The sequence below is a fragment of the Narcine bancroftii genome, chromosome 4, assembly GCF_036971445.1.
Source record: "Narcine bancroftii isolate sNarBan1 chromosome 4, sNarBan1.hap1, whole genome shotgun sequence".
Lineage (NCBI taxonomy): Eukaryota > Metazoa > Chordata > Chondrichthyes > Torpediniformes > Narcinidae > Narcine > Narcine bancroftii.
This window is the reverse complement of record NC_091472.1, coordinates 110789138-110811593: the sequence shown is the minus strand read 5'-3', so window position 1 is coordinate 110811593 and position 22456 is coordinate 110789138. Positions and strand designations below refer to the sequence as shown.

Sequence of the window (22456 nt, the reverse complement as noted above, 5' to 3'; positions counted from 1 at the left end):
GAGAGGACACAGTCTAAGATTCGGGGGAGTAGATTTAGGACAGAGATGAGGAAAAATAGTTTTTCCCAGAGAGTAGTGAATGTTTGGAATTCTCTAACCAGGGAAGTGGTTGAGGCTGCTTCATTAAACATATTTAAAATTCGGTTAGATAAATTTTTACATGATAGAAGAATTAGGGGATATTGGGAGAAGGCAGGTAGGTGGAGTTAGGTCATAAATTAGATCAGCCATGATCTTATTGAATGGCGGAGCAGGCTCGATGGGCCATTTTTGGCCTACTCCTGTTCCTACTTCCTATGTTCCTAAACACCATAAAATATACTAAATGTTGGGCAAGAGGCATAAAAGAACAAAACTTTGTTTATGCCATAATGTTGAGTTTTACAAAAATGGCAACATAATGCTGAGTACATTGTACATTTTCACCAAAATTCTTGCTTGCTGCAGCCAACAGGTTCTTTTATAGAAAAACTTTGAAAGTGAACTAACTGAATTAAGTTAAGAGATAAGCAATACATACTCGGAGTAATCCTAATGCAAAAAAGTGAGTTCCTATAGTACAGTCATTTTGTGCTGCCAGAGCAGTCTTTGATTAGTGTTCCAAGTGGATGTTCAAAAATCTGATAGTTGTTGGAAACAAACTGTTGCTGAACCTCAAATTGCTGGTTTTCAGGCTTCTGTGCCTTCTGCCTGAAAAGAGAATGTTGGGTACTTTTTATGATGTTGGCTACCTTCTTAAGGCATCATCTCATAAATATCTGCAATGGATGGGAGATTGGAGCTGTGATGGACCTGGCTATGTTTGCTACCTTCTGCAGCCTTCTGTGTTCCTAGACACTTGAATTGCCAAACCAAGTTATGATGCAACAGTCAGTGCACCTGTAGAAGTTTGACAGAGGTTCAGCAAGGGCATTGGAGAAGAAGAAATATTGCAGGGGATCATGACTGAGCAGAGAGGACTGGATTACATTGGACAGCACATTTATGGAGATTAAGTAGAGGATAGGATGAGATTGAATAGCATACTAGAAGCTATGTGGAAAGAACAGGAGAGTGAAATTAAATTGGATGAGGCATCGAAAGCCTCCAAAGTAGCAAACTGAGGTCACTCTCCAAGAATTATGAACAGTTATGAGGACTGAGCAAAGAAGGACTCGAATTAGATAGGGAATAAACAGGTGACTGCCATTAGTCTGGAAACCACATATGGATAAAAATACCAGCAAGTCATCATGAGTGTACAGGGAGTAGAGTTGGAGACTAAGCATGCAGCCTTGAGGTGCCCTGAATTGATGGTCAGAGGGGAGGAGGTGATGTTGACGCAGATTTGGGTATGCTGATGAGGAAGTTGAGGATCCAGTTGCAGAGAGACCAAGAGTTTTAGGTTCTTTTACTTGGTATAGGTTTTGCTGGTAAGATGATGTTGAAAGCTATCTTTAGTCAACGACCAATATCCTGATGTAGGTGTTCCTGTGGTCCAGGTGATCTAATGCAAGTGGAGGGTTAGCAAGATGGTGTCTGACATTGACCTGTTGTGCGACTTGGTCCAGGTCCTTCTTAAATTTTTTTTATTTTTCACACTATGAACCATATTAACCAAAATACACACAAACATTTCCCTCTTGAATATACACAGTGTCATTTTTTTCCCCTTTTCCCCCCTCCCTTCCCTCCCTCCTCCTACCCACTCCCTACCAACTAAACGTTCAACATATACAATACAATAAACCCATTAAAAAATCTCATCACACAATGAAAATAAACAAGAAAATCGTGTCATCTACTTTTACACACTGGGTCAGTTCATTTCGTCATCTTCTCATTCTGTCATTTTAGGGGGTGGAGGTTTGCGTTAGGCCCTCTCTGTTGTGTTCCATATACGGTTCCCAAATTTGTTCGAATACTGTGACGTTATTTTTTAAATTATATGTTATTTTTTCCAATGGAATACATTTATTCATTTCTATGTACCATTGCTGTACTCTCAGGCTCTCTTCTGATTTCCAAGTTGACATTATACATTTTTTTGCTACAGCTAAGGCTATCATAATAAATCTTTTTTGTGCTTCATCCAAATTGAGGCCTTGTTCTTTACTTCTGATATTACTTAGGAGAAAGATCTCTGGATTTTTTGGTATGTTGCTTTTTGTGATTTTATTTAATACCTGATTTAAATCTTCCCAAAACTTTTCCACTTTCTCACATGCCAAAATTGCATGTACTGTTGTTCCCGTTTCCTTCTTACAGTGAAAACATCTCTCTGATACTGTTAGGTCCCATTTATTTAACTTTTGGGGCGTGGTACCTAGCCTATGTAACCAATTATATTGTATCATGCATAACCTTGTGTTGGTCCAGGTCCTTCTTAAGATAGTTGCGTTTGCACTATCACCAACCTCTCAAAGCATTTCATCAAGGTTGGTGCCTACACACTTTCACTGATATCTCTCAGTTTTATCTTGTTTCTGCAATTTTTAAAACAACTGATCACATACAGAACAGGAATAGCCCCTGACTCAATTGATTGTTGTCACCTTACTGAAAATGCAATGGCTGGATGTAGTGTCCATTGCTTCATTTCTACTATATTTCAACCAACTATTTTAACCACTTATGTTTTGCAGCCAGTTAAGGTGCCTACCTAACAATATTGACCTCCAATTTTCCATCAACCCCCTCTCCTGGTCTATCTCTTTCCCTCGCTCTTCTGTGTCCCTTCCATCAGCTCTCCACCAATTCACCTCCTTCTGCTATCAGAGCTATCCTCCTTATCCATCTCTCACTTTTCAGTCTCCTTTTCCTCTCCCATTTTACTTCCCTCTCCCCACCTTTGTACTCGGGTGACTGTCTGATTTTCAACATCCCCGCCGAAAGACCGAGGCTCAAAATGTCAATCGCTCTTTTCTTCCTATGGGTGTTGTGTAGCCTACTGAGTTTTTCCAGCACTTTTGTGTATTGCATGCTTAAAACGCCAATGCCTTTTTACCTAAAAAATTTCCTGCTTCTTCCAAGATTAATGTGTTTTTAAAATAGTCCTCTGTCCAGCACCACCTCAAGCCAGATATTAATTCATTTTAATTCCCCACCCCATTCCCTTGCCACCTCAGTGGCAACTTATTTCAATCCTTGCACAGTTCCTCCAGCATTTATGTGTTTTTACTACACTTATAGCAGCTACAGACTTTAATGTTTTATTCAGTATGAAGAGAATGGAATGTGTATCATGTGCAGGTATCAGTTTTTGTTAATTTGGGAATCAGGTTTGGCAAACATATGGTACCAAGGCCTATTCCTGTGCTGTACCATTCTATAAACACAGATGAGCAGTATTTCTGAAAGAATGTTTTATGTATTTTTATCTTTACTACATAAAGAAACTGTGTGACTTGCTGAGTTTCTCCAGCATTTTTGTGCAAACCATAATCACAGCTGTTGATGACACCCAGCTACAAAGGTAAACAGCTTCAAATACTTGGGGAGCATCATCTTGAGTGATGGGTCTGTAGAGCTCGTCGAAAGAACCAAAGACTTGTTGATCCAAACCAAGGCTTTTATTAGCAAAAGACCGGAGCTCTTCACAGGTGGCCGACCAGTCCGGAATGATCCGACCTGGCTAGGGACACAACCCTTTAAGGCCCAAACAATAGGTGTGGCTTAGCTCTCAGCCAATCGCTGTAAGCACAGTCTAGATACAGTAACTATATACACTATGTACATTGGTGATAGATCTGTACTATCACATTCACCCCTTCTTGGAGAATTGACCCAGGGAAAAAAAAAAAAAAACAAAAACGAGGGAGAGAATGAAAAGGGGTAGGTCAAGGACTGTAGCGGTCAGGGGGTCTGACCATCCGGCGTGACCGCCGTGGTGCCGGGATTGGGGTCGCTGGAGTGGTGTCACCAGCGGGCTCATCGGGTGCGACTGCTCCGTCGCTCAATTCCCCAGTCGTTTTGTCGGCAGGGTGGCCCGAGTCATTGGGGTGCTGTTGGTCCTTCTGTTGCGGCACGGGGCCTGGAGCATAAGGAGTTGGGGGGTTTGCTGGGTCTACCGCGTCCTGAGCTAGGTCCCGCACCGAAACAGTGTCCTCCCGCCCGTCTGGGAACTCCACGTATGCGTAATGTGGGTTCGCGTGGAGTAGAGTCACTCGGTCGACCAAGGGGTCATTCTTTGAGTGCCGGACGTGGCGTCGCAAAAGGACGGGGCCAGGGACGGTGAGCCATGCCGGTACAGTGGTTCCCGATTCGGATTTCCTCGGGAAAAGGAACATCCTTTCGTGGGGGGTGGCATTTGTTGCAGTACATAGGAGGGAGCGGATGGAGTGTAAGGCACTAGTGAGAACCTCCTGCCAGTGAGAGGTGGGGAGACCTTTAGACCGGAGAGCCAGTGTAACCGCTCTCCATATGGTGGCATTCTCCCTCTCGACCTGGCCATTACCGCGTGGGTTATAGCTCGTGGTCCTGCTTGAAGCAATGCCACACTCCAGAAGGTACTGTTGCAGCTCTGAACTCATGAATGAGGACCCCCTATCACTGTGGATGGAATTGGGGTACCCGAAGATGGTGAAAATACTGTGAAGGGCCTGTATCACTGAGGTGGCAGTGGTGTCTGGGCAGGCCACAGCGAATGGGAAGCGGGAGTATTCGTCGATGGCCGTAAGGATGTAGGTATTACGGTTGGTCGACGGTAGGGGTCCCTTAAAGTCTACGCTAAGACGCTCGAAGGGGCGGGTGGCTTTGATGACGTGGGAGTTATCCGGACGGAAGAAGTGGGGCTTGCATTCGGCGCACACCGAACAGGCTCGGGTCATGGAGCGGATCTCCTCAATTGTGTAGGGTAAGTTGCGCGCCTTGACAAAGTGAGCAAACCTAGTGACCCCTGGATGACAGAGCGCCTCATGGAGTTTCCGTAGTCTGTCCATCTGTATGCTGGCGCACGTCCCCCTGGAGAGCGCGTCAGGCGGGTCGTTGAGCTTACCAGGCCGGTACAGGATGTCATAGTTAAAGGTGGAGAGTTCGATTCTCCATCTGGCGATTTTGTCGTTTTTTATCTTACCACGCTGGGTGTTGCTGAACATGAAGGAGACCGCGCGTTGATCAGTCAACAGTGTAAAGCGCCTCCCAGCGAGGTAATGTCTCCAACGACGTACCGCTTCAACTATGGCCTGGGCCTCCTTCTCGATCGAGGAGTGTCTACTCTCCGGACCCTGGAGGGTTCTGGAGAAGAAGGCTACAGGCCGACCGGCCTGGTTCAAGGTGGCTGCCAGGGCGAAGTCGGATGCATCGCTCTCGACTTGAAACGGGACAGACTCATCGATCGCGTGCAGCGTCGCAGCAGCGATGTCAGATTTGATTCGATCGAAAGCCGCTGTGGCTTCGGTCGAGAGGGGAAAAGAGGTGGTCTTGATAAGAGGACGTGCCTTGTCGGCGTAGTTTGGAACCCATTGTGCATAATAAGAGAAAAGGACCAGGCAGCGTTTGAGAGCTTTCTGGGTATGTGGGGGGGGTAAGTCCATTAAGGGACGCATGCGGTCAGGATCTGGCATGACTATCCCGTTTTCCACCACACAACCTAGAATAGCGAGTCGTGTGGTCCGGAAAACACACTTGTCCAAATTGTAAGTCAGGTTTAGCTGACGGGCAGTTTGAAGAAATTTGTCTAGGTTGGCGTCATGGTCCTGCATGTCGTGGCCGCAGATGGTGATATTGTCCAGATACGGGAAGGTAGCGGTTAGCCCGTTCTGGTCCACCATCCTGTCCATTTCCCGCTGGAAGACCGCGACACCATTTGTGACCCCGAATGGTACCCTGAGAAATTGATATAGCCGCCCATTCGCTTCAAAGGCCGTGAATGGTCGGTCCTCGCAGCGGATCGGGAGCTGGTGGTAGGCCGAACGTAGGTCAATAGTGGAGAAAATGCGGTACTGGGCGATCTGGTTCACCACATCCGTGATGCGTGGCAGGGGGTACGCATCCAGGAGTGTGAAGCGGTTAATGGTCTGGCTGTAGTCGACCACCATCCGTAGTTTTTCCCCATTCTTGACAACCACCACCTGGGCTCTCCAGGGGCTTGAACTGGGTTCGATGATGCCCTCATCCAGCAATCTACGCACCTCACTCCTAATGAATTGCCTGTTTTCGTAACTATATTGCCGACTTTTGGTGGCCACAGGCTTCCAGCCAGGGGTGAGGTTTGCGAAGAGTGCTAGCGGGGCAATCCGGAGTGTGGAAAGGCCGCAGGATTGGCCCCGGGGCACGGGGGCGGGTTGCTCGGGTGCTTCGGGAGTGGGGCGATGGCGATGGCAGACCGAGAGGGGGGCGTGGGGTCCCCCAAAGTGTAGGGACACCGTTTGGAACTGACACTGGAAGTCTAATCCCAGCAACACTGGGGCGCACAATTGGGGAAGGACGAATAATTTAAAGTGGGTGACCGTCACGCCCTGTACTTCCAGCGTGGCGATGCAATACCCCTTTATCCCAGTCGAGTGCGACCTCGTCGCTAATGAGATCCTCTGGGTAGTGGGGATAATGTCAAGTCCCCAATGGAGGGCCAGATCTGGCTGGATAAAACTGTCAGTTGACCCAGAGTCAAATAAGCAATTGGTGTAGTGTCCATGCACTTTAATCAGTTCCATTGCTCTGGTGAGGGGATGAGAGCATTGCTGGTTTAATGTTATTGAAGCAGTTGACAGGCGAGTTTTGCGCGATGACGTCACGCAACGGGATGACGTCACGCAACGGGATGACGTAGTCAACGCTCGAGGAGCAGGTTGGAGAACCTCCCGGAAGTGCTGTTGTGGCGGGTGAATGGTAAGTAGTGGGGTTTGTAGTTGCTCGTGATCGGTGGTCGGGCCCTGGCGGTCGTCAGCGATGGACGCTAGGGTGAGCACCTGGTTGGCCGCGGGGGTGGCTGCGGCGGCGGTAGCGTCGGCCCCGGGGGTGTCTGTGGCGGCAGCAGCAGCGGCGGTAGCGTCGGCCCCGGGGGTGTCCGTGGCGGCGACAGCAGCGGCTGTAGCGTCGGCCCCGGAGGTGTCCGTGGCGGCGGCAGCAGCGGCGATAGCGTCGGCCCCGGGGGTGTCTGTGGCGGCGGCGGCAGCAGCGGTAGCGTCGGCCCCGGGGGTGTCCGTGGCGGCGGCAGCAGCGGCGGTAGCGTCGGCCCCGGGGGTGTCCGTGGCGGCGGCAGCAGCGGCGGTAGCGTCGGCCCCGGGGGTGGCTGTGGCGGCGGCAGCAGCGGCGGTAGCGTCGGCCCCGGGGGTGACTGTGGCGGCGGCAGCAGCGGCGGGCGAGAGGCAGGCCATCACCATGGTTGCGACGGTGGGTTGCCCCTTCCGGGTTCGGCGTCTCCGTGACGTCAGGCGTTGCCGTGCAGGGGAGCCCTCGCTCTCATTGGACGAGAGCTCTGGGGAAGAAGAGTTTGAATGGGATAGTGGCGGTTGGGCTTCACACGAGGCACTGTGTTTGCTGGCGGCCATTTTAGACCTACAGACTGCAGCAAAGTGACCGTTTTTAAGGCACTTCTGGCACCTGGCTTTTCTTGCTGGGCACTGGGATCTGCTGTGCTTGTTCCTCCCGCAGAAATAACATTTCGGGTTCGCACGGGGCAGGGTAGCAGCAGCCGACAGGCCGTCAGGGGTAGGGTAGAAGGGCACTTTACTCACATCAGAACGAGGGGTCCAGTCCCTAGAGAGCTCGGTGGACTTTAAGGCTGCATCCTCCATTGTGATTGCAATCCGGGCCACGTCCTCTAGTTTTTCTACCCCTTGTTCGAGCAAACGCAGCCTCACTTCGTTCGATCGGAGCCCAGCCACATAGGCATCCCGGACGAGGTCGCTAGTGATCTCGGCAGCAGTTTTGTCCACACAGTTACAGTCCTTGCCCAATGCCTTTAATATTTGTAAATATGCTCTGCTGGACTCACCGGGCTGTTGCTTCCTCGACGCAAGCACGAGCCGGGCATGAACTCTGTTCACCGGTTGATCATACAGTCCTTTCAGTACCTTTATGGCTGCGGTGTAAGTGGTCTCATCCTGGATGTTCTCGTAGACTCTCAAGGACACCATAGACAGCAATGCTGTTAGACGCTGGTTATCCTCCTCTACCTGAATGAATCTCAGGAAGTTTTCAAAGTTCAGCAGCCAGAACTTAAAGGCTTTGAAGGCTGTAGCTGACTGTGGGTCGATATCAAGTTTTTCTGGCCGAGTTAAACGCTCCATCCCTTTCAAAAAAAAATTCCTTTTGCTAATAAAATTGTAGAGCTCGTCGAAAGAACCAAAGACTTGTTGATCCAAACCAAGGCTTTTATTAGCAAAAGACCGGAGCTCTTCACAGGTGGCCGACCAGTCCGGAATGATCCGACCTGGCTAGGGACACAACCCTTTAAGGCCCAAACAATAGGTGTGGCTTAGCTCTCAGCCAATCGCTGTAAGCACAGTCTAGATACAGTAACTATATACACTATGTACATTGGTGATAGATCTGTACTATCACAGGGTCTTTGTACAAAGAAATTGACTCCAGAATCAGCAAGGCCAGTAAAACTCTGGGAAGGCTGCGTATCAGTGTTCAATCAATACAACGTCCAGATCTCCACAAAGCTGAAAGTCTACAGAGCTGTGGTCATCCCTTCTCTCCTTTATGAATGTGAAACCTGGACTATGTACCGACATCACATCCAACAAATGGAGAAATTCCACATGTGCGCTATCCATTCAATCCTTGGCATCTGATGACCGTGTCTCCAATCTGGAAGTCTTGGACCACACGAAGTCCACCAGCACTGAGTCCCTGATTATCAGAGCCCAGATGTAATGGGTGGGGCATGTCATCAGAATAGATGACCACCGTAAAGTGAACTGAAAACCAGAAGGAGACCACTGTACGGTGGAAAGTTTGGGGCAATAAAAATAGCATGTTGCTCTTGATGAAAGCAGTACCGAATGGGAAAATTGAGCAAAGGGCTGTTACTTGATGTTGGCCACATTGGATAAAGCAATGGGCTTTAAATTTGGAGTCAACTTGAAGTGGGGAAGAAATGTACTTTAATGAAAAACAGTTTCAAGCATTATTTGCTGTAGGCCAGTGGTTCTCAACCTTTTTCTTTCCACTCACATGCTACTTTTAAGTATTCCCTATGCCATAGGTGCTCTGTGATGAATAAGGGATTGCTTGAGGCAATATGTGGGTGGAAAGAAAACATTTGAAACCACTGTCATGGAGTTTCAGAACTCCAAAGGAACTGGGCCAATGACAAATTTCCTCAAGCAAAATATTTCAGTAACAATTAAAGCAGTGATTCCCAACCTTCCTTTCCCACTCACATCCCACCTTAAGCAATCCTTCAGAGCCCCGGTGACATAGGGAATTAAAGTGGGATGGGAGTGGAAGGAAAAAGGCTGAGAACCAGTTTGTAGGCGAATTGGAAATAAACTTCTTTGAAGGACAAAGGTAAAAAGGAGAATGTGTAAAAACACAAGTGCTCGAGGATTTCCGTAGGACCGTTATCGACAGATAATTTACGACGTTTCGGGCCTGAGGCCAATGGAGGCAAGGAGCCTTGAGGAAGGATTCAGGCCCGACCCACCGGTAACGTCTTTCCTTCCCACGGACTCTGCGTTCCTCCAACATTTCTGAGTCTTGACTGCAACCACGGCGGTTGCAAACGTTCGTGCTTCAGCTCCAAGAGAAAATGCGCTTGCACGTCTAAAGCAGGCCTTGCAAATTTTAAACAGCAAACAAGATTACCTGGTGGTCGTGGACGATCACGCGGGAGACGGTGGGTGAACAGGGATTGGCAGGCCGGGCGAACCAATCAGGGGGAAGCTAGTGGACCAATGGGAGGGGCGGGTTTTGTCTGCAATGAGACGGCCGCGCTGGAGGAGAATGTGCCCATTGTTTTCCTCGCCGTCGCCGAGGGGAAGTTGTCGGGTGGACTCCTTGATCCAGGTGCGTATCGGTGCTGCGGCTCGGCGGAACGGGAACCGGAACGGGTGCAGCCAGCCGCGTATTTTCCCGGCCGTTATATAACCCCCCCCCACGGGATCCCGGCCGTTATATACCACCCCCCCCCCACGGCATCCCGGCCGTTATCTTACCCCTCCCTCAAACGGCGTCCAGGCCGTTCTCTTTTTCCGCCTGCCCCCCCCCCCAGCCGTTCTCTCTCACTACCCCCCTCCCGACACCCAACCCATTCTCTTTCTCCCCTCCCCCCCATCCATTCTCTTTCTCCCCTCCCCCCATCCATTCTCTTTCTCCCCTCCCCCCATCCATTCTCTTTCTCCCCTCCCCCCATCCATTCTCTTTCTCCCCTCCCCCATCCATTCTCTTTCTCCCCTCCCCCATCCATTCTCTTTCTCCCCTCCCCCATCCATTCTCTTTCTCCCCTCCCCCCCATCCATTCTCTTTCTCCCCTCCCCCCCATCCATTCTCTTTCTCCCCTCCCCCCATCCATTCTCTTTCTCCCCTCCCCCCATCCATTCTCTTTCTCCCCTCCCCCCATCCATTCTCTTTCTCCCCTCCCCCATCCATTCTCTTTCTCCCCTCCCCCCCATCCATTCTCTTTCTCCCCTCCCCCCCATCCATTCTCTTTCTCCCCTCCCCCCCATCCATTCTCTTTCTCCCCTCCCCCCATCTTCTCTTTCTCCCTCCCCCCCATCCATTCTCTTTCTCCCTCCCCCCATCCATTCTCTTTCTCCCTCCCCCCATCCATTCTCTTTCTCCCTCCCCCCCATCCATTCTCTTTCTCCCTCCCCCCATCCATTCTCTTTCTCCCTCCCCCCATCCATTCTCTTTCTCCCCTCCCCCCATCCATTCTCTTTCTCCCCTCCCCCATCCATTCTCTTTCTCCCCTCCCCCCATCCATTCTCTTTCTCCCCTCCCCCCATCCATTCTCTTTCTCCCCTCCCCCCCATCCATTCTCTTTCTCCCCTCCCCCCCATCCATTCTCTTTCTCCCCTCCCCCCCATCCATTCTCTTTCTCCCCTCCCCCCCATCCATTCTCTTTCTCCCCTCCCCCCCATCCATTCTCTTTCTCCCCTCCCCCCCATCCATTCTCTTTCTCCCCTCCCCCCCATCCATTCTCTTTCTCCCTCCCCCCATCCATTCTCTTTCTCCCTCCCCCCCATCCATTCTCTTTCTCCCTCCCCCCCATCCATTCTCTTTCTCCCTCCCCCCATCCATTCTCTTTCTCCCTCCCCCCATCCATTCTCTTTCTCCCCTCCCCCCATCCATTCTCTTTCTCCCCTCCCCCATCCATTCTCTTTCTCCCCTCCCCCCATCCATTCTCTTTCTCCCCTCCCCCCATCCATTCTCTTTCTCCCCTCCCCCATCCATTCTCTTTCTCCCCTCCCCCATCCATTCTCTTTCTCCCCTCCCCCCATCCATTCTCTTTCTCCCCTCCCCCCATCCATTCTCTTTCTCCCCTCCCCCCCATCCATTCTCTTTCTCCCCTCCCCCCCATCCATTCTCTTTCTCCCCTCCCCCCCATCCATTCTCTTTCTCCCCTCCCCCCCATCCATTCTCTTTCTCCCCTCCCCCCATCTTCTCTTTCTCCCTCCCCCCCATCCATTCTCTTTCTCCCTCCCCCCATCCATTCTCTTTCTCCCTCCCCCCCATCCATTCTCTTTCTCCCTCCCCCCCATCCATTCTCTTTCTCCCTCCCCCCATCCATTCTCTTTCTCCCTCCCCCCATCCATTCTCTTTCTCCCCTCCCCCCATCCATTCTCTTTCTCCCCTCCCCCATCCATTCTCTTTCTCCCCTCCCCCCATCCATTCTCTTTCTCCCCTCCCCCCATCCATTCTCTTTCTCCCCTCCCCCATCCATTCTCTTTCTCCCCTCCCCCCATCCATTCTCTTTCTCCCCTCCCCCCATCCATTCTCTTTCTCCCCTCCCCCCCATCCATTCTCTTTCTCCCCTCCCCCCCATCCATTCTCTTTCTCCCCTCCCCCCCATCCATTCTCTTTCTCCCCTCCCCCCCATCCATTCTCTTTCTCCCCTCCCCCCCATCCATTCTCTTTCTCCCCTCCCCCCATCCATTCTCTTTCTCCCCTCCCCCCCATCCATTCTCTTTCTCCCCTCCCCCCCATCCATTCTCTTTCTCCCCTCCCCCCCATCCATTCTCTTTCTCCCCTCCCCCCCATCCATTCTCTTTCTCCCCTCCCCCCCATCCATTCTCTTTCTCCCCTCCCCCCCATCCATTCTCTTTCTCCCCTCCCCCCCATCCATTCTCTTTCTCCCCTCCCCCCCATCCATTCTCTTTCTCCCCTCCCCCCCATCCATTCTCTTTCTCCCCTCCCACCACCACTGCTCCCTGGCTGTTCTTGCTCCCTCCATGGTTGTCACACACAACCCCTTCTTTATCCATTCTCGCCTCTGGCCAGTGTTGTGAGAAACAGAAGTACCTTCACAGATTTCGCTCAAGACAAAAATTGAGAACAAAGAACATTTATTGTACAACAGTGCAAAGTTGGGTGCTTCCCCTTACTCTGGAAACACACACATACTGGGACTCACCCAACTTTTATACATACAGTTCATTTCAGTGTAGAGGTACTCCCCCCCCCCCCCCCCTTAACATTCTTCTGCCTCCTGGATTGGTTTGGCATTTGGTAATTCTGTCTGCCTATGTGCAGTTTCTGTAAACTTTGAAAGACCATGGGGTATCCTGTCTGGGTCCCATCATGTCATTGTCCTTGTTCATGAATCTGCCTTTGTCCTTATTCACTCATCTCAACCCCCAGGACAGAACTTGCTAATTCTTTCTATCACTATAAGACCCAAGACCCTTCCTCACCCTCTTATCAGAATTCATCCTTATCGGAATTCATCCCTACTCAGCACTTACTTAACTTCCTCTAATCTAGTCTAGTATTCCTTATTTCATTCATACTAGCTTTACTTCCTATATTCTATTATCTCTCACAATCCATGCTTTTTCTTTAGCTACGCTTAGTAAATTCTCAACTGGAAGCTTGGTCTTTTTTCCCAGCGAGTCAGCAAATGAACTGCAATCTCAGCATCATCAGACAGAGTTTGGGAAATATACATCCTTTGGGTTGTAGTGATCTGACGAAGGGTCCGTTGAATTAAACACTGCACACAAGTCATTAGGCAGGGAAGTAACATGATAGCTAAAATAACGAGTCCAACTGCTATAAGTCACCAGTAAAAAGTTCAACCACCATTGTGACCGTTGTCATCAATCGATCTTCCACAAATGCCACCCTCAGCAGCCAACAAGTAATCGAGAGCCAGGCGGTTTGATAAGCTGTAGCTCGTATCTGTCGTTCTTCAGCCAATAAATCCAAGGCCGTCGCTATCTGTTTGGTGATGATCTCCAAAACTGCCTGGAGTCTGAGTTTAAATGCCAACCAGCTGTGGTATTCTGGAGCAGCTTGAGCCGTTTACAACTGGAATTCCCCCTTATAGTGATGGCCTTTAGCCTTTCGAATGTATTCGTGACCCAAAGGATGAAGGGGAGGGCGTTTATTGTTACCTAACCTGTGAGTAGCAGCTTGGCTGCGAGCATTAGCATATATACCCCCTTTATCCCTACTCCATGTATAGCCCTGACTAATGTTCTGCCTATCATTTTCCCACCATCTTCTTTGTACCATATTTTTAGCACTCATCTTTTTAATATCTGTAGAGGCTGGGACACAAACCCAATCCACTCCCCTAGGGGAGTTCTGTTTCCTTGGTCCATGTTGGGATCCTAAATTAAACCATACTAAATAAGGTACCCCACTATGAATACACTCTATACCTGTGCCCTGTCTGCATTCTAAAGGTAAACTTGTCCATTCCTCAAAGTAATTATCACCTCTGCTGCCCCTATTCCAGGAGGACTTAATACATTGTGTACAATTGGGTGGTTTCCCAAAAATTGGGAACCAGCAGAAAAACAATACAGCAAATAATAAAAATAACATTACAACACTTTTTCCCGGCATAGCGTAACTTTCAGACCAGAAGGATGCGAGACTGCACGCCAGGTGGAGGGTATATTATCAATGTCTTTAGTCCATGGATTAGTTTGTTTAATGCGTTGTCTGTGAGTCCACCCCTTTTCTTTTGTTTGCACTGCAGTGTCTGTAATCAGAAGTACACAATAAGGGCCATCCCATATCGGTTTTAGTTTATGGTCTTGCCACGCTTTTACATATACCCAATCACCAGGTTTAACAGAATGAATAGGATAGTCCAGGGGTGGGTTTTGAGCTAATAAACCCTTCTGTCTTAAGTCATACAGAGAAGTAGAAAGTCACTGTAAATATTTAGATATGTACTGGTCATTAGCCTCAGGGGTAGGGGTATCAGTGTGGAATCCCATGTAAGGAAGACCAAACATCATTTCATATGGTGAGACAGCAAGGTCCTTACGAGGAGCTGTGCGAGTCCTAATTAAAGCTAAGGGTAAGCATTTAATCCAGGAGAGGCCAGTTTCCTCATGAAGTCGAGTGAGTTGATTTTTCAGGGTCTGATTCATCTGTTCAACACGGCCTGAACTCTGGGGGTGCCATGGGGTATGTAACTGCCAATCTATTCCCAGGATTTTACACACACCCTGGAGTACCTGAGAGGTAAAATGTGTACCTTGATCTGAATCAATGGTTTGATAATGCCATAACGCGGAATAACAGACTCTAATAATATCCGGATAACGGTGCTAGCACGATTATTATGGGTCGGGAAAGCCTCAACCCATCGAGTAAAATGATCCACCATCAACAGGAGGTATTTATAAACCCCTATCTTAGGTAATTCCGTGAAATCAATCTGTATTCGTTGAAACGGGCGTACGGCTATATCGCAACCGCCAGGCATTACATGGCGCGTGACTTTCTTATTCACTCGCTGACAGATTGGGCACCCCCGAGTACTTTGCTTGGCTATGGTGTATATTCCCGAGCAATTAAAGGACCGTACAAAAGCATCAAGTGCCTGTGTTCCCCAATGTGTCTGCTGGTGGAGCTGATCAATAATCTGATGAGCCAAGGCTTTGTTCAGCACTTGGCGTCCCTCTGCCCACCATCACAACCCATCGGCAGTTTGACGCATTCCCTGGTCTTTCATATAAACCTCTTCCCATGAAAAGATGGGAGTCTTTTTAACCTCGTGGGGTGGGGAGTAACAGCTGCATGTCTATTTTTTCTGTGAGTGTAGCCTGTTTGGCAGCTTCATCTGCCCGTCTGTTCCCCTGTGCTTCAGGACTGTCAATAATTTGATGGCCCCGTACATGAACTACAGCTATCTCCTCAGGTAACATAAAGAGCATCTAAGGATTGAACAATTAAGTTTTCATGGATCAACTTTTGTCCTTTCCCAGTCATCATTCCCCGCTCTTTCCAAATCTTTCCAAAGGTGTGCATTACACCAAAAGCATACTTTGAGTCGATATAAATTGTGCTCACCTTTCCCTCTAAACCCTGGAGAGCTCTACAGAGGGCATATAATTCAATTGTGCCCACCTTTCCCTCTAAACCCTGGAGGAGAGCTCTACAGAGGGCATATGATTCACAGGATTGTGCCGACCAATGACCGGGAAGAAGACTTGCTTCAATCACAACTCCTTCATTCCCATCCACTACACTATACCCGCTATATCGAATGCCGTCATTGCAGCGGGAAGATCCATCAATAAACCATCTTTCACCCTCCCGTAAAGATTCATCTCTTAAATCATCTCTAATTTTTGTCTGTAAATCTATCACTTCTAAACGTACATGCTCTAAATCATTGGGGACAGTATCAGAATCTGGAGAAACCAAGAAGGTGGCTGGATTCTGTTCTTTGTTTATAATCAGTGTCAAATCATCCCTATCCATAAGAATCGCTTCATACTTTAAAATTCTAGAATCAGTAAGCCACCTTCCGGCATGTTGTAAGAGAATGGTGCGAGGGGTGTGAACTATCATTGGGGCACCAAACGTAATCTTTCATCCTTCCTCGACTAAAATAGCAGTGGCTATCCATAAGAATCGCTTCATACTTTAAAATTCTAGAATCAGTAAGCCACCTTCCGGCACGTTGTAAGAGAATGGTGCGAGGGGTGTGAACTATCATCGGGGCACCAAACGTAATCTTTCATCCTTCCTCGACTAAAATAGCAGTGGCTGCAATTGCTTGCACACATTCTGGCCAAACACGACAAACAGAATCTAAAATTTTTGACAGAAAGGCAACTGGTTGTCTAAAGCCTGCCCTCTCTTGCGTTAATACTCCCATGGCCACACCGTCTTTCGCATTGGTATATAGGTCAAATGGCTTATTTAGGTCGGGTAAAGCCAAAACTGGGGCACTAATAAGACGCTGTTTCACCAAGGTAAAATCTTTAATATCCTCCTCTGTCCAGACAACAGTTTCACCCCCTAGAGTCGTAAGTTAATCATAAAGAAATTTGACCAGGCTAGAATAATTCTCACTCCAAATTCTACAGTATCCCACGTTAAACCAAGGAATTTCCTAAGTTCTCGAGCACTCTTTTTGCCCATACTCTAGGATTTATTAGTTCCCGATCCTCCTGTTAGTACATAAAATTGAACCCTGATACCTGATCCCTGTGGTCTGATACTGATAGCCAATTGGTCCTGTAAATCCCGTCCCAAGAAGCAAACTCCAGCTTGGGGAACTAGTAAAATATCCTTTGTTATTATCTTTTCTCCTATTTGTATCTTTACATTCTTTAGAATAGGGACCGTAAAATCTCTTCCTCCCACTCCCGAAATCATCACTGTCCCTTCTGTTTTAACACCCTCGGGCCGTTGTAAAATACTAGACTGGGCTGCCCCAGAATCTACTAGAAAAGTCATCTTGTCACTGTGGGGTCCTATGCTTAAATTTACCAGTGGTTCTCTGTGCAGCCCCACGGTGTGTATTGACTGAGAAACGTGACACCCCCCCCCCATTCATAATCTGCCTCCATCAATGCATAAGATCGCGTCTCCCTGGTTCGCACTGGGCATTCCCTCTTAAAGTGTCCCTCCTTTTTACAATAATAGCAAACTAATGCTCCTGTTTCCCAATTTCTATCAGGGTCTCCACGGGGTCCCGGGAATGGTCGTCGTCCCCGGAATTCTCCTCTACCCCTGTCTCTGCTCTGGTCTCTACTTCCCCACTCCTGGCGCTCCTCCCAACGTCCAGGAGCTGGCACACAGCTCCTAATATTTTCCTGCTGTCCCTCCACAACTTCCTTGACTGCCTGCATCAAAATCTTAGCCTTTCCTTTCTGTTTATCTTCAGACTTCTGGACGTATGCCCTTTGTGCCATCTGTAAAAGCTGTGTTATTCCCTGTTCATGCCAATTCTGAATTAGTAACAAAGCCCGTCAATACCAACTGTTCACTTGCTGGGGATTCTATATCCAACCCCCCATATTGCTGTATGGCCGCACGCAATCGATTCAGAAATGCAGAGGGGGTCTCCTCGGGACCTTGGGGAACCTCAACTGCCTTCTTAAAATTCTGTCCTTTTGGAACAGACTCCTTTATTCCTTTTACTAGATTAACCCTGTACTCATCCATTTGCGTGCGACCATCATTAGTAGTCTTATCCCAATTTGGGTTCGATCCCTTGGTGTTCCCTATCCCAGACTCTAATCCCTGCCTGGCTAATCATTCCACGCTCATCCAAAGTAAATAGAGTCTTAAAGATAGACATTAATTCATCCCAGGTATATATATTAGGTCCCAAAAATTGATCTAATTGTTCTGCACATCTCTGAGGGTCTTCTATCAGAGAGGTAATTTCCTTCTTAAAATTGCGCACCTCCGTACTAGTCAGAGGCACATTTACGAACCCGAGACCACCCACATCCCCTCCCAAGGGAACCTCTCGTAAAGGTCTCATCCAGTTAATTTCTGGCTTATCCCCTCCTCTATGATGTTTAGGTTCCTGCCCTCCGGGAGACAAATCAAAGGGTTTTGTCCTTCCCTCCTGAAGGTTCTCACACTGTTCTGAATGACCCTCATAATCAAAGTCTCCTCCCTCTCGTGTCAATTGAGGCGGTAATCTTGTACTCTGTGAGCGGGTCATCATACTGCCCCTACTTTCTTTTTCTTTCTCTAACTGTGGAGGAGGAGGGGAAGGTAAAGAAGGGTAAGGTGGAGGTGAGAGGGGGAAGATAGGAGCCGGCACAGGGGGAGCATAAGGTGGAGGAAGGGAATGTTACCACATCCCATCCTTGTATTTCTGGGGCAGAAGGTTCCTCATCCTTCTTGTTCTTACATTCCTTTTCGCTCAAAATCATTTGATCAAAAGATCCACTGAGCCAACAGGCTGCATATTCTCTGCTCTCAGTATTACCTCCTTGATTTTGGTAGAGCCAGATGTTCAATGCCTGACACATCCAGTCCTCGTCGGATCCGAACTTTGGCCAATATACCGAACTCCCTTTTATCGGATTCTTAACCCATTCCTGATAGCAATGCCTGTCCATGGTCTGTTTATCTTTCCCACGGGTTTTCCCCGCACCCCAATCAGATAACGTTAATCCTAACGGACTATGTTTAGGTATCTGATCTTCCCGTCCTTCTTTAGGACTGTTTCCCTTGCTACTTACTCCTCCCATACTAGCAGGTAAATAAAATTCCTCTTACCGGGATCCAGTAGCTATTCCTAGCGTGCTTCCTTAAAGTTCTCCCGTTGTTTGTTCTCAATACCTCTTCTCGGATATCACTCACTTCGTCCACTGACCAGTCGCCTGTCGTCCGGGAGTCCAGCTGAATCAGCCGGGGTGCACCTACCCTCGTTGACGGGCACTCTGTCAGTGGAGAGAGTGGGATCCCGGACGAGCCCCCATTTGTGAGAAACAGAAGTACCTTCACAGATTTCGCTCGAGACAAAAATTGAGAATAAAGAACATTTATTGTACAACAGTGCAAAGTTGGGTGCTTCCCCTTACCCTGGGAATACACACACATACTGGGGCTCACTCAACTTTTATACAGTTCATTTCAGTGTAGAGGTACCCTTTCCCCTCCCCCCCCCCCCCCCATAACATTCTTCTGCCTCCTGGATTGGTTTGGCATTTGGTAATTCTGTCTGCCTATGTGCAGTTTCTGTAAACTTTGAAAGACCATGGGGTATCCTGTCTGGGTCCCATCATGTCATTGTCCTTATTCATGAATCTGCCTTTGTCCTTATTCACACATCTCAACTCCCAGGACTTACTAATTCTATATGCAGAACTTGCTAATTCTTTCTATCACTATAATAACCCTTCCTCACCCTCTTATCGGAATTCATCCCGACTCAGCACTTACTTAACTTCCTCTAATCTAGTCTAGTATTCCTTATTTCATTCATACTAGCTTTACTTCCTATATTCTATTATCTCTCACACAGTGTCATTCTGTATTCTCCTTTACTCCACCCGATCCACAAACCAGTCAACCTCCTCCCTTCCTCCTTGCTCTCTTTCCTGTATGCGGTTCTTCACCCTCTTATTTAGTGTTCAGTTGAAAAAGAAAACTGGTGGTTGCCAATTGCACACAGAGGTGCCAGGTGTTTAAAAAAGCCATTGGACCCTATGGATATTTAAAAGCGGTTTCAAAATGAGTCTAATTCCATTTGAAAATCAAATGAGAGTTCTGTAGTTTAAACTCTGTACAAGAACTATATGAAGATGGGGTGATGGTAAATGGAACCACAATTTATGCGACTGGTTGGCATGCTCTTTAGTGCAGGAACAGAAATAGGAAAGCTCTTAAAGGCGGTTCGTAGATTAACATTTGTCGACAGTCAAGTTTCCAAATGAAGTACATGCTTGTTTCAGCAAAAAATGGTTGGAGGTAATGGTGGAACAGAATTTTAAAAATGTGAGAGCAACATTTGAAAAAAGGTAGAATTTATAGCTGTTGTAATTGATTAGCAGAAAGAAATTGTGGTTCATTTGGTGCTGGAGTTTGAGTCCAATAGAGATTGAAATGGGGAATTTGTGTGCATGTTATACCTAAGTGTGATGTAATGGTATGGAACGAGTGTCTAAAATTTTCCTGGCAGCAGGTTGGGAAGAGAAGTAATTGAAATTGCTGAGGGTGATGATTCTTTTGGTAAGATTAGAAACTAGGAAACACCTGCCAAAGATAACGAACTCAGATCAGGTGGGTTTCATAGAATAGAGGAAATTGGCAAATAATATAGACTGCTCAAGGTTGTACATCTAGTACAATCAAAGGTGGACCTGAGAGTGGCCATAGATTTCGATGCGAAGAAGGCCTTCGACAGATTGAAGTGGGATTTTCTGATCAAGGAGTGCTGGAGAAATTAAGTCATGAGCAAACGTTTATTATTGGGTCAAGGCACTTTTACCATAAACCTCGAGCCAAAATTATTACAAATGGAAAGATATATCTGGTGTTTTTCTTGAACGTCAAGTAGACGAGGTTGTCCTTTGTCCCCGAAACTATTCATACTTCCTATGGAGCTGATGGCAGAAGCCATTCGGCGGGATCCAGACATAAGGGAGGGAGTTCAAGGTCAGCCAGATGGAACACAAAAATCACAAAACACAAATTTTGCTAATGATGTTAGTATATTTGACAATTCACATGGGGGGGTGGGGGGGGGTGGTCATTGGCCGGGCTGAGGACCATACTGGAGGATTATGGGAGAGTTTCAGGGTACAAATGGGGATTATGATCAGTATAAACATGGCAGTGAGTGAGTGGCTGAGGGGTCAAAGTAGATAAGAATTTGTCTAATCTTAATTATATCCCATTGCTCTGGAAGAATGAGGAGGACTTGACCAGATGGAGGACTCTGCCAATTACATTGATGGGGTGAGTCAACTGTGTCAAAATGAAGGTGATGCCAAGGCTCCAATACTTTTTTCAGTCGTTAACCATTGTATTACCTCAAGGTTTTTTAAAGTGCTTAAGGACTGTGTCAGGAAGTTTCTGTGAAATGGGAAAGTGGCTAGAATCTCCATGGGAAAGTTAATATGGGAATATAAATGGGGGGGGGGTGTTAAAATGACCTGACTTTAAAAGTATTGTTGGGCATCCCAAATGAGATTTATCGCCTTGCTCTTTGAGGGAGAGGGGGCCCCAACATGGACGCAGATTGGGCTCCATTTGTGAGGTGAAGAGATAGCTGAAGAATTTATTTATAAATGAGAAATAAAACTACTCCTAAAGAAATAGGATAACCCCATCCTAAAACATGTACCTCAGACAAGGAAAAGGATAAAACAAGGCAACGCACCTGGTTCAAGGTAGATGGGGATATCCTCTGAAGCACCTCTGACTCAGAATAATTTAATACCCTTGACTCTGAAAAATAAGATCATGGACACCTGGTTCTAAAGTAGGATCAGGTGTATTGAGGATTGTTATGAAGAGGGGACAGCTCATGTTATTTGAGCAATCGAGAAGCAAGTATGATTTGTCCAACATAATATTCTTCTGCTCTCTGCAAATAAGATTTTTTTTGAAGAAAAAATTGGGACCAGCAATAACCCTGCCTGAATGTAGTGACATGGAGATTCTAATTTGAAATGGGAATGTGTGAATTTATTTCTAAAATGTATTACATATTCCAAAGTGAGGGTCTAAAACTGGGCCTACAAAGATCAAGAGAGAGATGGGAGTCAGACTTGGGTACAACAATTAATGAAGAGTGGTGGCTGGACCTGTGTCTGGATAGTGTGACAGGGTTGACAAGATCAGATGCAGAATGGTGCAGAATAATTTCCTGCAACAGTTGTACCTTCCACCTCAGAACTACATAAATCAAAGTCTGAGATTTCAGAAATGTTTCAAATATGGTGTGGAGGTGGAAACTTTTGTCCACTCTTCCTGGCTGTGTTCAAAGGTGAGAGTTTTTTGGGAAGACCTAGGGTCTTTTAAAAAAAAATACAAGAGTGGATTTTCCACAGGATCTGGAGCTGTTCCTCTTGCGAGATATTGAGGAAGTGCAGTTTAAATTGGGTAAATTCCAAATTTCATTTGTGAAGGTTGCTTTGGCAGTAGCCAGGAAGTGAATAGCCATTTGGTGGAAGTCCAACTCTCAACAAAGTACTACACCATTGAATATGGAAATGCAGAGTTGCATTCCCCTGGAGAAAATCACATATAACCTACAGAGGAAATATGACACATTCATAAGAGTATGGCAACCTTACTTTCAGTACATTGGTTCTCACATAGATTGCCACCATTATTTCATTTAATTACAGATTTCGATGGTCGTGAGCCCCACGATGATTGGGATCGAAAAGTTTTTGAAATGTGTTTGCTGAGGTGGCGGTGGAGGGGTTGGGGGGGAAGAGGTTGGGACAAATACAGACATTGGGTATGAATATGTATATTGATGGCTTTGTTTATTGGACTTTCTAAGTCTGAAAACTAAAATAAAATATTTTTTTTAAAATTGGAATCCAGATGGATTCAGTCAAATAAACGAGGTTCGTTTTTAGCCTTCTGTCCTAAACTAAAGCAGAATAGAATGTTATCTGTCATTTTC

General features: G+C 47.3%; 1 protein-coding gene across 1 annotated transcript in view; it reads left to right on the top strand.

Annotated features, from left to right (window-relative positions):
• The first annotated feature begins 9838 nt into the window (after positions 1-9838).
• gpcpd1 (glycerophosphocholine phosphodiesterase 1) overlaps positions 9839-22456 on the top strand; it is a 94671-nt gene continuing 82053 nt past the window's right edge. Inside the window, 2 exon segments of the mRNA XM_069932417.1 lie at positions 9839-9939; positions 20723-20772. The gene's annotated coding sequence lies outside the window, so the exon portion shown is untranslated.